The sequence below is a fragment of the Aquila chrysaetos genome, chromosome 2, assembly GCF_900496995.4.
Source record: "Aquila chrysaetos chrysaetos chromosome 2, bAquChr1.4, whole genome shotgun sequence".
Taxonomy (NCBI): domain Eukaryota; kingdom Metazoa; phylum Chordata; class Aves; order Accipitriformes; family Accipitridae; genus Aquila; species Aquila chrysaetos.
The window spans coordinates 37,333,452-37,347,619 of record NC_044005.1 but is presented as its reverse complement, the minus strand read 5'-3'; the positions used below and the strand labels follow the sequence as shown (position 1 = coordinate 37,347,619).

The 14,168-nt window shown below is 35.3% G+C and overlaps 1 protein-coding gene across 7 annotated transcripts in view; it reads left to right on the top strand.

Moving 5' to 3' along the window:
* The window catches only part of FSIP1 (fibrous sheath interacting protein 1), a 94,079-nt gene that overhangs the window by 68,578 nt on the left and 11,333 nt on the right, over positions 1-14,168 (top strand). The gene's annotated exons all lie outside the window — the stretch shown is intronic.

Genomic DNA, 14,168 nt, shown 5'->3' with positions numbered 1-14,168 from the left:
TTTAGAAATAACAGCACAAATACAAATGAGAATAACTGTTTAGGTGGAAGGTTTCTCAGGTTTGTAGCAGATCATAAACTGCATGAGTCATGTTGCAAAAAAATATGAAACATCATACTGTGGTGTATAAAAATTAAGATATATTTCTGCTCTATGCAGGTTTGTTACGTCTCAGTTAGAATCCCACATTCTGTTATGCGAACCTTAGTAAAAGAGCTGTGGACCATTTGGCAAGAGTGCAGAGGAGGGCGTCAAACAGTGTCTAGATGCCTAGATCACAGACCTAGAAAATACCTAAATCAATATGGAAAGCATTGGGGTGAGGCGGAATGAATGAGAGAACTCTTGGGAGGATGTGGTAAGTCTTCAAGCATGCACTTCTGTAAAGTGGAAGGAAAGAAATTGTTTCCATAGTGAAAAGACAAAAGAGCAATTGTGCTTGATTTGAAGAAGAAAAAATCCAGATAAGTTATTAAGAAAACAATAAATGGCTTAGGGTTTTTATGTAACCTCCATCCATTAGAGGCCTGAAAAAAGGTTAGACAAAAGTTGTATTGGAAATGGCACGAGGATAGTTAAATATTTGTGGAGGGCTTGGAATAGGTGATCTCTTGCAGTGTCTTCTAGTTGATTTTTTCATGGTTGTTTTCAAAATGTCTGATTTTCTATATGGGCAAAAAGGAGATGTCACAGAATTTCTTAAAAGTTAGAGCTAGATGCACTCATAACATGGCAGACACTAGTAATAGGGAAACTGCCATCCTCAAGAGAATTAGTTATTACAAGACCTGGAGTAGATATGCTGCATAAAACATTATGGGGAGGCTACATTTTCCTCAGATCGTCAGTACGTCTGTACCTGTAAAATGCTGAACACAAACTATTGTACATCTGAAGGCAATCCAAAACCAGTCATCTATGAAGTGCATGTAAAACATCCTCAGGTAGCAAAGAAGAGAATTAAGATAAGCATTCTTTCACTAAAAGAAGATAGATCAACATGTACTGTGTAATGTAATTTATTTTTCATGGTATGTTAACAGTCTATATAACATTGCCAAATAAATGCTTTCTTTGATGTATTTTATCTTTTATTCCATTTCTAATTCTGTTGCATTTGAAAGCATTAAGTATGGATTTGATTCTCTGAGCAGTACATGAAGCCTCAATAAAAGTTAAAAATGCTTTGCTTCTCAGGATATGCAGTATTAACTTAACCTGAGACCTGGAATTGGTTTCATAATGTGAATACCTTACTGATATATAGTGAATCATTTAGGAAAAAAAATGTAACCCGGTACAGAACAGTATTTTCCAGTTGATTAAATAGAATTATTGGCCTACTAAGGCACATCTAGTAAATTTCTCATTCTCAAAGAAAACTCATAGAATTAGTAATCTATGTAATCTAGTAATCAGTATCACTAAGATAGGGAGAAAGCAATAGGGACAATGACTTTGAAGAAGTCGATTGAGTGTTAGTATTAATTTATAGTTTCGTGAGTAAAATAAGAACTTTCAGCCAAGGCTGAGAGGCTTAAAATAATTTTTGAGCTATATGATTCACTTGGATTTCATGATGGGATATAGCAAGCATCAATTTAGTTTTATTGCACAGATGTCATATGTCTAGACTCTTATACTAGAAATCTCTGGAGTTTTTCCTAACTTGCAATCTGGGGCTTGTTCTTTGTGGTTGAAGAAAGAAACACTGTGAACTGGAGGAGGTTGCGGCTCTTAAGTCACTTGCCTGTACACTGTGGGAACAGACGTGATATTTAGCACAAATCCAGTGAGTGCTTGGTAAATCAGCTGTCCTTAAAACCATCTGGAGGGAAGAAAAAAGTGTATTTGAGGGTAGAGATCAGCAAGACTGGCAGAGAGGACTCATTGGCCCAAGAGGGCTGGGAGATAAAGCAGAAGTATGCAATTTCTGTATGGATTCATGCAAACATTAAGAATATGAGTATTTTATCACGCTGTGCCATCTCTCACTCTAAAGAGCCCAGAAGTATGACTGCAGCAGGGGTACTAGTACTGATAATGGAGCTGTCATTAGAATGGATTCACCATGGACTGCAAATGCTGTCTGGGAGATCCTGAGTAGATTCCATAATAGCTGGCCCAGGTTGAGTTCTCTGTTGCCATGGTTTTCCTGCTAACAGCTGTTTTCAAGATAGTTTATGTATGGCTTGACAAAGAGCAGCCATCCTGTTGGATGGCAATCCAGACACAACTTTAGACTTGCACATGCATTTGATGTATTTGACACAGAGCAGTTTTGTACTAAAAAGTTCTTGGTAAATGTTTAGCTTGACAACAAATTACAGTGTAAAACTCAGATGAATTTCATCCATTCTTTCATGTACTTAGAATTTAAGATGTCTGTCTGGTGTTTTTGAAGCTTTGTTTTGCTAGCCATCTTATGCAACCCAGCAATTGGCTGATGATTTTGGTTTTTTTAGAGTAGTCAAGCAAATAGTAACTTTAGCAAGCCTAGAAAAGGATGTAAATGTTTGTGAACAATGTGTTGTTAAACTGTTACTATGATTTACCGAGACTGTTAAACGAAAATTAATTAACTTGGTGTTAGAAGATGAAATGTGAGATAGTCTTCCTTGTGCTTATTGATGGTGGCACATATTGTTTTAGTTTTTTAAGAAAGAGCTTTAAAATCTTGTGTTGGTTAAGAGTGTTAAATTCCTGGCATTGTGTGAATTTTTTTCAGACACTTCTTTGTAAATGTTTCAAGTTTATTGTAGTTTAACTAGAATCAGAATGCAATTGGTGGAAACTAGCTCACAAATCATGCTTCACAAGCATTATTTCTATATCCTTTCCTGCAGAAAGAGAGACGGGTACAAATTGACATACAAGAGGTTCCCTTAAACATAAGGGGGAAAAAAAAACACCCACAACAACCAACTGTAAGAGTGATTGAAGACCAGAACAGGTGGCTAAGAGGTTGTGGAGTCGCCATCCTCAAAGAGAGTCAGAACCTGACTGGACACAGCCCTGAGCAACCTACTCTAGTTGACTCCACTTTGAGCAGGGTTTTTGGACTAGGCAATCTCCAGAAGTCCTTTCCAATCTCAACTATGCTATGATTCTGTGATTCTATATCTGATAAAATGTGTTCATACCTTTGAAGAAATCTGACTCAATATTTGATATCTACTTACATTAGCTTATTGGAAACAAATGATTTTTGTATTTTAGCTTTCTTATACTTTATTATTTTATTGGACATACTGTATTGGTTGACTGTTTCATGCTGAATAAAAACACACAAGCCCAGTATTCTTAATGTTTATCAAGAAAGGAGGAAATACTTTAAAAGCCTGAATATGAGGCTTTGGGTTATCATGCGTATGAACAGCATACTTCACATCTTATTTCTACAAATTACATCATGGTAGTATCTAATGATAGTAATCCGTGACTTTTGGCAAGGTTGGGATAAGGTGCATGTCTTAAATTTTCAATTTTAAGAGTAAATTTTGTCTGGATATGTTTATCTTTTGGGGGAAAATACCCTAGGTAAAAGTGCTAGAGGATATATAGGAACCCTAAAGGTCTTGTGTTTTACAGGAGAAAAATTCTCTCAAGCAGGGAAATACAAGTAGGTATTTAATACTGCTTTACAAGAATTTCTCTTGCATGTAGATTTCAAGGGAAGTGATGAGCAGGAGGGTCAAACTACAGTGGGCCACTCTTCAGTGGTTCTGAAGGACCTTGCCGCTGAGCAACCCTTTGAACAAGCCAAAATTATAAAGGAAAAGAAGTTTTTTAAAACCTTTTGCCCTTTACCTTCCGTAGGCTGTGAGTTCCTTGATGCTATTAAAAGGTCCATCATATAATCTCACATCTGGATATTGTCTGTGGCTGTACTCAAGGTCCTTGTAGTTATATGACAAGAATACCGAGATATGCAGGTGCAAAGAGCATATTTATATGCCATGGCATTACCTCATGGTATTATCTATCATCTGAATTGTTCATATGTTCAAAATGTAATGTTTTCTTCAGATGGTACTGTAAAATGTGCAAGCTACTTGCATTCAGAAAGCTACCTTTGGCACTCATCTTTAGGAATGGTTTTAGTATGTTCAGTAACGCTGTAATTTTAATTACAGTTCTGTACTTTTATGGTGTCAGACGTACTGTGCAATAAGGGGCTATGTAAATAGTTAGCAATCATAGGATATATAGCAGTCAGGATTAAATAGCAATAAAGGATTCACTGAACTGCACTAACAAATCAGACGTGATTACAGTCTGTGTCAATGCATATGCAGAGATTAGAAGATGTGTGCTGACGAATAGGCTGTAGTCCATTTGCTTATGTTATTTTTCTTTGTGTGAGGTAACTGAAGAGAAGATGATGGTGTAAGTATATAGTCCTAAATTAGATGAAATATTTTATGAAGGCAGTGATAATTGAAGAGGTTTAATTAAATATTCCTTCATTTTTATGATGTATGTCACCTCTCATTTTTAGCTCTGTTCATCAATATGTTTTCCTCTTTCCTTTATTTTTTAGTAATCTTACCATTATATGGTTCTCAATAAAATATTTTGCTTTAATGTTCAAATAATGTGACATTTAATCACTTGCAGCATCCTACTGTTTCTAATTTCTGTTTTCAGAAGAAATATAAAATGCAGTTTTCTCTTCATTGTTTGACTTTTTTGGGGCTTACCTTTCTCAAACTCTAAATTTTTTTTTGCTCTAATCTCAATTTTGCAATCACTTACATGAATAAAACCGCAGCATTTTGCAAAGTGATTTGTAGGTCTGAGTTCTCATTCTGGGCATACACAGTATTGCATAGCTTGCCCATATTAGTATTCTTTCTTGCCATCATATAATATTTTTTATTCAAGGAACTTGGAGCTCTCCAGTCAAGCTTTTTGACTGAACCGTTTTGTCCCTTAAATAGCAATTTTTTTCAGGTAGATAAACTGAGATATAGTAAATGGCTGAACAGAAAAACTTCAATAGAAAAGCCAGGAATAGAAATTGGATGGAATACATAATTTACACTTTTATGAGTACAGTATCTTTGGTCTTTATTTCATGCATGATAGAAACTGTATCTAGAACTTTTAGTAGCAATTGAAGTTTAGCAGGTTAAACTCCTCTTGTTTAATTTGCAGCAGCTTCAGAATAGCCACAGATGTTTTTTAAATTTAGTATCAGGTTCACTTTTGTGTTAGGACAAGAGATTGAATAAGATGGATCGTTAGTTCCCTGACTCTCAAACTGTTCTTGTCCCAAGATCTGTTGGCACCTTTTATGCAGCGCTCTAACTTCAGACACGCGTGGTTTTATACTGTAGCTATAACCAGATGTAAACGCTCAGAGCGGGACAAGGCTTTCTCTCCCCTCTTTGGTACAGTATGCCTCTTTCTGCATAGGCTGTAGAGTACTTGGCCCTCAGGGCTGTCCAAAAGCTAGAAGATTCCCTCCTGGTAGAACTCTCAACCAAGTACCGCTCATTGGAAATGAAGAGGCTTCATTTGGAGAAGGGAAGCTGTCCTTTTAGTTCTTATCTCGTTATATTTGTTGTATTAACAAATATCCACCACTCCTTCCCCCCCCCGAGTAACCTTTTAAAGTTTTCAACATGAACTTTTTTCCTGTGTCATGAGAAAAATAAATCTTAAGTTCCTTATTATAGAAATTATTAGAATTCTTTGATGAGTCTTGTTATTATTCCTAGATATTTTTAAAGGATGGATTTTTTCCATATGGTTTGTTTCATGAACATATGGGTCTGTTTTGTGGTTTTGGGAGATACAGCGATCCAGATTTTCTCTGCATGTCCTAGAGTCAAATATTGGGATTTTTTTAAATTATGTAATTGACTATCTAATACTGCAGAATAGGAATTTGCATTATATGCATCCACTTCACTCACTAACTTATTCTTAATACTTTATTATTTTGTACTGTTTTCATTTGCAGCCTCTTCCTGTGCCCATCCTGATATTTCTGGTTATGTGAATAGGCCAGTAACTGATTAAATTAATTCATTAGGGTGCATAGTGCGTATATGCATACATACTTGCACACCTTCATCCCCACTCCACATATATAGATATAAATCAAGCAAGTGAGAGAGACTTAAATCACTGATTCCTTTTCATTAGTGATACTTTTGTTTGTTTGTTTGTTTTTTAAACAAGATGTGAATTTCTACCAAGTAGGCCCTAAGAACATCATGAGAGAAAGGTGGGTACAGTGTCTCAGCTAACTCTCTGACCTCCCACCTTGGACAAGTCAGTTAAAGCTATATTAAGTGAATGTATGTTAATTCCTGGGCTTTCTTTGCAGTTCAGGGTAAGGATTATGTGGGTTTAGAATAATATTCAGAGCAGCCAGTTTACTGAGCTATGAACAGCCTAAGGCTAACTTACAAGAACAAAAAAAAACCCCAAACTGAAACGTGTCTGGACTCTCGCCCTTTCTGGAACTCAGGTATTTTATGTGGGCTCCAGTCAGGTGCCTTTGTCTTCTTAAGATCTAAAACCTAGAGGAACTTTGTAAAGCTAGGCATATTTAAAACATTTTTGTTTCAAACAAGGAAGAGCTCTACTGATTACTCTTTATATATCATGGTACAAACATTTGCCTAGCAATGGCAGAACTGAATTTAGTTCTTTGTAAGCCTGTTGTTTCAAACTACATCTGTGATCTAAGAGAAAACCATCCATCCTCAATAAACTATAGAATAGATTCAGTGCAGTACTATTGATGGCACTTGTTGAAACTGGGCTCTATTATGTGAGGAAAGGCAAGCCAGAGAGCGTGCCTGAAAAGGTGCAAGATGTTATGACCTAGGGCTTAGCACGTCCAGCTCTGAGTAGGGAGACTGAAGTGCCTTAATCCCCTTTCCAAGAATGACTTGAGGATAAAATACAAAAATACCTATGTTGTGTCCCTCCCCTTGTTACTCTCTCCATACTCCGCTTTAAGGCTTTTTAGTATGGGGACTTGCAGCCTATTGCTCCCACTAGCCAATTTTAAACCGGCTCACATAAAACTACAAATGAATGACCCATGTAACGAATATACTTCCAATAATGCATAAAGTAAAACATAGACTGCATCAAAAGCATCAGGTGCATTAAAAGAATTCCCATATCAAGTGGTGCTTAGTACCGTAAGGGGATACATGCGTGAAATTCCACAAGGCAAGAGCAAGTTGGTTGTGTCTCCTGCCAGGCAGACCAGTGAGATCCAGAACAATTCATCCTTAAAATTCCAGAGTGAATGGATTTCTGATGTCTCTGAAAAGGATAGAATATCATTGTGTGGCTCAGAACCATGATATGTCTGTCTTAATTAAAACTAATTCATTTTAGCAATTAGATATAGCTCTCAAATTGTGCCAGCCAGGCTGGTATACACACACGTAATCACATTTTAAAGGCTATACTACTACACAGCATTATCCTTCCAGATTGCAGCTGTATCCAGTCTTGGTATTTATATAGATTTTCATGTCTTTAACAACAACAGGTTAGATATTTATGTATGGTTTTATTATTGTCATTAGCATAAAATATCAGATACTTAGAACTTCCATGTCTTCCAGTATGCTCTTATTGCATCTTATGCAGTATAATAATGCTAGAAACTGCTGCTAAACTATGTGTTCTCAGAGGTGTATATATTTCTATGAACATCTGTTATACTTGTCTTAGCTTGACATATGAACAGTTTCAATCAGATACTTGGTACATTTAACTTGAATAATTTGCCCATCTATTCTGAAACTCCTTTAAAAGTTTGAAATATTAATAAGCTTAATGGAAAAGCATGTTAACCTAAGCAGTGAGTGTCCTTGGTTAAAGAAGTTATGACTTTAAATATTTATCATCCACCCTAAGCTTCTACTTTTTGTTTCAAAATATATGACCAGTTCTTTTCTCAGTGTATTTCTACAGGAACTCTCTATCTGAATTAGCCTAATGAATAAGTAGCTTTCTGCTAACTGCCTGGAAGAAGCACACAAAACACTTGACTGTGTCATTGCCTACTGATTCAGTAGCTGTGATTCCACATAACTGAGAGTAGTGTAGTGTCCTCTAAAACCAACAATGTCATCATTAATTCATCAGAAACACAGCTGTGAACTTTGGTTGTTTTTTTTACCAAAGCAACTGGGCAAAAACATTCCAATGTGCGGTAAAGAAAGTTCCAAGCAACTGGGGTGCACAGTGCTTTGTGTTTAAGCCATTGACCTTGTAATGTGATCACACAGACTTTTTGTAAATTAATCTTTCAGATCTTATGAGTGACATGTGAACTTTGACTTCATGGGCAAAAGACAGACCCCAGCTCCAGTAGAGTCACCTGTATCCCAAATGCATGATAAATTTACATAACTTTCTTTTGAAAAACATGAGTCTTTTTGTGCTTTCATGTCTTTTACTAGGGGAAATATTAGACTTTTTTTGCTTTTTGTGCAGTGGTGTACATCATTGAATACAAATGGGATTGTCCCAAGCTTCATTTAAAAATGCATTTTAGATATTCCTATAGCAATTACACATTTCAAACTGCAAAACACTAACTTTTCTGTGAGCTACATGCAGCTGTACTGTTTCACATTTTGGTAATTTGTTTGTTGTTTCTAGAATTGTATTAATTTCCCGAAAAGCAAAATTTCTTAGAATCAGTGTTTACACAGCTGTTTTGAGTTTCATTTTATATATGAGCATGTTCTGCAGAAAACAGGTGAAAAATTCAAACACTAAAATGTTCCTATATCTTCAAGACATTATTTTTTAAACTGTGAGTCTTCTTACTATAAAGCCTTTAGATTTCTACATGAGCATAATTATTTTTTGACCCTGGTGCAGGAAAGCTGGTATGCTTATGCTTAGTATATGCTGTTTGGGCTATCTGGTTTCCTGTACATCTGTCACTTGGCTTGTGGCATTCTCTTTGGTGATGAGGAGTAAGTACAGGAGCCTGCCCAGTGTGGTTGTGTGACCTGTCGAATGCCATTGTTGCTTCTAGTTACAAACACGTAGCCATCTCTTGTTTACCAGGCAGGGATTTACCAGGAAATGAGTAAGTGGAGGGAAGGAAACGTGTACTATGTTAACATTGTGTTATGTACCTATTGGCCTATAGCTTCCATAGTCAAATCAACCTACTGTCTCTGTAAAGTGAGTAAAGGCTTTTTTTGCTTTTTATCTGTATGCAGATACCTGTGCTTCTGATTACATGAACCAGGATAATAACAATAAGGAACTGCAATACTTTGAATGCATGTACTTTTCTAGATTTCTTTGTTCTGGGACATGAGAAAGAATCTGTGACTCAGAAATAGAACAGCAGAAGGAGCTGAAAGGTTTTTTTTTTTTTCTTAAGGGCTAGAGAATTAAAAACTATTATGAACTTAGTGGCAGAAAGTAACTGTGAGGTTTTTCCTCATTGCCCCAGGAGAAAAAGGAGGTTGGCTCTCCTGCCTGGTCTTATAATGTTTATGCTGTTTCTAGTTTGGCAAGGACATAAAATACATGGATTTTGGTTATAAAAATATGCCAGCAGGAATATGGTACTGTTGCACATTTACTGTATGTGTTCGACAAGCCTGCGGAAAAACTATAAGAGTTTTAATAAACAATCAAAACTAAGTTTTACTTTAACAACTAGACTTTCTGAAGAGTGACCTTTGTAGTTAGACAAAAAAATTAATAATATCATTTTGCATTTCTAATTTTAAAAAAACCCTTCTGTTAAACATCAAGTAATAATAATAGATTAGCACTTGTTTTATCTCAGTCTTAGCTCTTTTATTGTTACGTGATAAATATAAATTTTCTGGTAAAGTATATTTGAATGTTTCAAGGTTTAACTTCTGTTCTTGTACTTACTGAAAGGACCCCACCCCCCCCTCCTCAAAATCAAGAACGGGTGCAGGCAGGCTTGAAACTCCAAATAAGATGTTTTCCCTGGAGCAATATTGTTCATCACATTCTTCCTAAAGGCTTTTGGGGTTTCGTTTTGAATGGAAATAGAAGAGCCAGATGCAGGTATCTCATTTCAAAATACCCTTCCATTCTTTAGCAAAGAAAAAGATTCTTCATTATTCTCTTTCTTTTTTAAAAATGTTTTTTCAGCACTCCATAAAATATATGGCCACATTGACAAGCACAGCTGCAACCTGATGTCCCTATAGAAACTTTGCACTTGGCCTGTGGCAACAAGCCCCACCAAACACAAAAAGAAGATCAAATTTTTTATCAGTTCTTTCTCTGACCTCTCATAAGCAGAGACTGAGAGGTGGCAAAACTATCTCTACCCTTTACTCATTTATCTATACTCATGTACAGTGATTTCTCCCTAAAAGGCAACGACAATTTCATGATTTTAGACAGGATGTTCCTTAGTGAATGTAATTATTCATGCCATGAGTTGAAGAGTCAGAAACTTCATTGCAGTTTCATGAGCAGTTAATGGAAACTTGATTTTTTTCTTTTTTTAAAGAGACTTAATAGTCCTGCCATTGTGAGGTAGGATTCCGTATTTGCAATTTGCACAAGGACAAATATTGCAACTTCTCTTTCTTTTCTGTAATTTTTGGTTCTGTTAAAGCTCTAGATTTTGGCAGTTCCGTAATTGCACTAGAATCTTTGCTCCTATTAAAAAAGAGACAAAACCAAGCCTTTCTTTAAAACTGTAACAATTAAAAGATCAAAACAAGAAAAAAACCAAACAGTTTCAGATGTACTAGACCTGGTATTTTTGAAGAGGTGTCCTGTCTCTCACTGTTTGAGTGCTTGCATTTGCCAATACATGGCAATAGTGTACATGCTCTTTTACTGATCTTGTGGGATGAACTACAACAGTAGGACAATGAAAGCTAAGCCAGTGTGATACATTATGGGTCTTGTTATTTAAAACTAGGTGTCTTTGCAATTCTGTACTTCGACATATTTCTCGGAAACAAGTTTCTGAAAAGTAGTGTCTTGCATACCTTTTTCTAATCCTCTGTGATTTACCAAATTTCTGTTGTAATATTGATCTCTACTTCTTCCTGTTTATTCTCTTTTTGCTTAGTATCCTTTGAATTGTATTGTCAGAAAGGCTTCAGTTTTAAAACAGTAATTTGTAACCAAAATTCTAAGTGTTCTGTCTTTAGATTTTAGCTGGGTTGAATTACAGTCAGAGGTGCTGGTGTCTCTCTGCCACCTGTGAGGACCTTAGGGAGCTACAGCTGACATTAGCCCTTGGCTGAGGCTCTTGATTTAGGTGGCATGAATGTGAAACGGAGAGAATACTATCATCTGTATTTAATGCAGAGTCAAAAACTCTGTAAGAAAACCACATTTATAAAAGAAACTGCATGCTTTTTTTCCTTGGGTAATTGTGGTTGTACACTACCTATATGACTTCACTAGAGAACACTGTGGGTTTCTGTACCTTGTTATTTCACATATAGCAGAACTTTCTTCATATCATACTTCCGCTATCGGGAGAGAACGTTTCCGTCTCCAAAATATATATCACAGATCAGGTTTACCATATACATATATATGTTATATAGAAAAAGTCAGTATTCAGAGGTGCCTGTTGCTATTGATACACAGGCCAATTAAGAAGAGTCACTTTAAAAGATATCCCTAAAGAATATCAGGAAACACGGTCTGAACTCCTAGAATACAAAAACTATTATTTTGTTCTTTTTTAAGCTTCTGTCTATAGTTGCTTTTGATGTGTCTTTACGGTTTACTGCTCCTTGGCCCAGTCCTTGGTTTTAGTGAGACTAAACTACACCTATCTACATAGGTCATCTAGATCATGTGCTTGTGGCTTCCCTGTTTTCCCTCTTATTGGATGGGCGCGTTTTGTTAGTTTTATTGGTGTTTTAGCACTTGCAGTGAAGTTTCTTACGTTATGAAGAAACAAAGCTCTGTGCCCTTAGTTTGATTGCTGTTTGTATTTTCTGTTCCCCCAATAGGTTATAGACTTGCAGGCATTCTTAAAATATCAAGATACTTTGTTGCAGAGTTTTAAAATTGCTATAATAAGAGTCTGTGGTACCATTATGCTGCACTGTATCTATTTCTTGGAAAAATAAAAGCCAACATGACCAAAAAAAGAAAAATAACTGGGTTTTTGTAACAGAAAACAGCTGCAACCACATCAAGGCATTTTTGTCTACTCTACTGGCTTTGCTGAAAATTAAAGCCACAACTCAATAATATTCAAGGAAGATATTTCTATGGAATGAAATCTGTTAAATGCTTAATAACAAACAGTTAAAAACACAAAACGGGATGTTTAGGAAACTGTTTTTGAATGCTAAATAGCCTAGATTACAGAAGTTCTGCTTCTTCAGTAGAGGCTAGAAAATGAAAGCCTTATTCAGAATGATGAATTGTAAATGCCAGTTCAGGAATTTGTGTCTGACGTTTTCGCACACGTTTAGTGTGTTCAATTAAAAACAGCTTGCTTCCTAACCTAAGAATACTTGAAAGTGTATGAACTCAAGTGATGTAACAACAATCCATTTGTTGAGAAAGATTTTAGAAATGAGAGAAAAAATTATACAGTGATTCATATATAATACAATGCTTAGTTTTTTCTGTCTACAAATGCAGTAGATTAGATGAGCTAAACGTTGAACTAAACTGAAGTTAGAAGAGCTGAATTCTTGCAAAATATCTGTTGAAAACCTTGGAGTAGATGGATTTTAAATTCAAAGTGATTTAAATCAGACACTTTTATCATAGTTTAGTGTTTAAATCAAGGGGGGGTTTACATCATGTTTATGCAGCTTTTAAAATTCTTAAGATTTTTAATTATTTCTCTAAAGAAGGGTTGACTTATTGTTTAGTGACTACTAGGATATGTTGATTTTCAGTTAAATATGTCCATTACATTAAGTCAGTACCTCTGCCCTAGCCAGGAAAATACACTCTATCGCATTTAATTACACAGTTCAGTGTATGTTTACTTAGAATTGTAGTTCTTACCTTTTGTTCTATTAAAGATACTGAATAAAATTTCTTCCTTTGTTGATTCCTGCTTACTAAAAATTTGTGCCCTGCTGCTTATGATGGAAGCTGGAGTATAATTCAGTAGCAAGACAACAGTGTTTAAAAACTATTGAAACTTAACTAATGAAATTTTTTATTATAAAATACATACAAAAGTCTAATATGCTATACAATTACAGCCAGGATTTGGATCTTAGGGCAAGAGGTATGAGAACACTACAAACACTGGTTGCAGTTAGGGAGGAGAATAGAATAACATTATAACATTTTAGGGTATCTCTTGGACAGAACCAGATTTCATTATGATGTTGGAAATGTTTAAAAAAACCCCAAAAAACGAACAGACAACTTCTGTTTAAAGGTACTTGCTTTCTTGTTGAAAGGAAGTATTACCTGCAGCTAGTGAATTGATCCTATTGCTTGAAAAGTCTCTGTGATTTTAGAATACTAGGTCTCTTCTTGCATTTGTTTTTATTCATCATCAGAAGATCAAAAGTCATTGCTTGCTCCTCCAGCTCCTGTTTGGTTTCTCAAATTCACTTGAAACAGGATTGAACTAAAGAAAACAGAATTCAAATGCATAAAATATCTCTTAGTACCTCTGAAAGAGACTATCAAAATTTGGCTTATCGATTCATTTAACTCAGCAGACTCAGCTACTTAGGTAGTAACAATTCGCAGCCACTAATGAAACACTCTTTATAACTTGTTTTTGTTTGCATATAATTTTTTATTTAATGTATAATAGTTTATGTTTTATGAACGTCAGACTTTACCAGATTTAGCCATAGTTTCACACTAACCAGTATTTTAGGAAAGATTAATTAAATAGGAAAAATATCTCTAATTTAATTTAAAATAATTTCTAGTTCCCTTTATTTGCTTTTGTATTTAGGTATTATATACAATATATTCAGAATTTCCTTTGAAATTCCTTTGTCAACCCTTTGCTTTGTTGTATGAAAGCTACTATTCATAAGTTAATTGGGTAGTAAAATATAGGAGTTTTTGTAACAGTTTTACTGTTTTGTAACAGGAAATCAAAACTCACTTCGCTTTCCTTTATAACATGATGCATAAGTCTTATATTAGCTCAGCATGCTAATGGAAATACAGATTTTAATGAGTTATATTTGATATTT